This window comes from Protobothrops mucrosquamatus, unplaced genomic scaffold, assembly GCF_001527695.2.
Source record: "Protobothrops mucrosquamatus isolate PMUCROS unplaced genomic scaffold, P.Mucros_1.0 scaffold1897, whole genome shotgun sequence".
NCBI lineage: Eukaryota > Metazoa > Chordata > Lepidosauria > Squamata > Viperidae > Protobothrops > Protobothrops mucrosquamatus.
In genome coordinates this window covers 67,985-70,439 of record NW_015388023.1, presented here as the reverse complement: position 1 = coordinate 70,439, position 2,455 = coordinate 67,985, and the positions used below count along the sequence as shown (strand labels likewise).

Here is a 2,455-nt window from a genome sequence, read left to right as displayed (position 1 = left end):
GGTACAGTCGGTGAAAAGGTTGAAACGCCCTGGCTTAGAAAACAAACAGCATGGCAGCTCCCATGGGTTTATTGTCTTATCCTTCCTTTCAGCTTTAGAATGAATTAGGAAAAGTTTAATCCACTTGCACTGTTTTATGTTTACATGTTTGATGACAAACAGCCTTATGTTTATAAGTGACAGTTTTCCTGCTAAGTACTTGCATGTCATAAGCATTTGAATTAAAATTACTATATTGAAATCAAATCTGATGTTTTTTAATTTTTATTTGGTGTGCGTTGGAATAGGGGTAGTCTTATACGGTGAGTATAGCCCAAACTCTATATTTTAACTGGAAAAGTTGGGTGTTGTCTTATACGCCCAGTCGTCTTATACGCTGGAATATACGGTAAATTGTAAAATAAATTTGTTTTCATTTTCTATCTTAAAACTCCAAGTTCAAAGTGGAAGGAAGAGATAATCCAGAGGCTGCTTGTTTCAGTGTAATGGTTCCTAATTCCTGTCAACCTGCAGGAAGTTGTAGTAGCAAGAAAACACAACTAAAATCCATTAGCACCTTTACTCTTTCTTCATTTTCTACTAGAATATTTTATTCTCAGTAATAATTAGTCCAGTCAGTCATTGTAATAGATTAAACCTGTTGTCTCTCTTGCTGAAAATCAGAACGTTTCTTTCCAGGATTGATAAAAAAACCTGAAGGAGGCTTTCCTCCTGTCTCACCAAAGACATTGTCTGAAAAATCTGCTACAGATAGATTGAAGGAGGCTTACTCTGTAGTCAGATAAAGACTTTTTTAACACTTCAGTGAACTTTAAATGAACTTCAGAATCATTTGAAGCTGCTTGAGTGACTCTGGTTGTGGGTCGACCTGCAGTGATCATCAGTGGTCCTCTGAACTCTCCAGGGTAGCCTTGAAAATGAAGCATCTGAGCTGCAAATACCTCAACCAATAGCCAACTATACCAACAGTACATTGGATGTCAAAGAAAGATGGAGAGGCATTGTTGATCATAGATAATTTGGGCTGCCAACACAGCTCTGCACACCGACCCTTCTCTAACTCTGCCCCAGTAAGATAATTGATGAAAGTATTATGGGCATTCAGTATTGTGAAGCCACTCAGTGACAATTGGAGAAATGCATCTCCAGCATGTGTTTTATTCAGTTATAACTTTTCCCATCAGTTCTACTCTGATTGATCTGTTTTAAATAAAAAGTTCTTTAGGATTTTACCCCACTTGAAATATTAGCTTTCATTGTCATCAGTGTACCCATCTACCACCTCCTTCATACTGCAACACACACACAAACACACACACACACAAAGTACAACACCTTCATATAAACAAATTTCATAGACTCCCTGCCCTGCTGCTGTTCATCAGATAGAGGAGCCCTTCCTTCATCTATCACCAAGTCCTCCTCTGGCCCTCACCCAGAAGGAAGAATCAGTCAATTTATAATGGTAACTCAAAAAAGAAATGGAACCAAATTGCTTCTTCCTTCCTTTTTTTTTCTTCTCAGGACACCTATAAGGCACTTTTCCCAGATAGGTTATTCCAAAAACAAGTTCAGACGCACCACACAAAAAATCATGAGGACATCCCCAGTGTGGCTCCCTCTCCCTTCTCCACCTTAATGGCCATCTTAACTGGGCAAACCACCCTTTTGCTTCCAAGGCTGGAGATTTGTGCTTATGTTCATCAGAAATCCAGACAATTAACAAAGAAGAAAGTCCACCAGTGAATCAGCTCTGAATGCAGTGGATGTTCTTGCACAAAGATCTGTTCCTTCCTTGATCCACTGCTATATAACTTAGCTTGTGGATTTTCTTCTTCAAAAATAGATAGATAACCTTTATTGTCATTTTTTTCCCTATGGGCACAATGGCACACATTAAAAATGACTTTTAGTTACTTCCTCTCAAAGTGTACACATACATAACACATTATTTAAAACATACTATATACAACATATGTATAGACCTACACCCTTACATATAAGTAACATAAATATTATTCACTGTCCATCTTGAATACATAACGGAAGGAGGACGCTTTAGCATTCACAAGGTTAATACTGTATGGAACAAAGCTGTGACTGAATCTGGATGTTCTGTTTTGGATACCATAGAGCCTCCACGCAGAAGGTAACAAGGAAAACAGGTTATGAAGAGGATCTATGGGGCCCAGACAATCTTGGGGACCCTGTTCAAGCAATGCTTACGTGCTGTGTTCTGGATGGAAGGGATGGAATTGCCAATGATCTTTTCAGCCATCCTCACTACTCTTTGCACTGCCTTCCTGTCTGAAGCAGTGATGCTTCCAAACCAGACTGTGATGCTGTATGACAGGATGCTCTCGATCGTCCCTCTGTAGAAAGTGGTCAGGACAGGGGAAGGAAGATGTGCTTTTCTCATGCGATGCAGAAAATGCAGGCGCTGCTGTGCCCGCTT

General features: G+C 39.6%; 1 pseudogene; it reads left to right on the top strand.

The window, feature by feature from the left end:
* Positions 1 to 543, top strand: part of LOC114923098 — a 9,097-nt pseudogene extending 8,554 nt beyond the window's left edge.
* Positions 544 to 2,455: the final 1,912 nt, after the last annotated feature.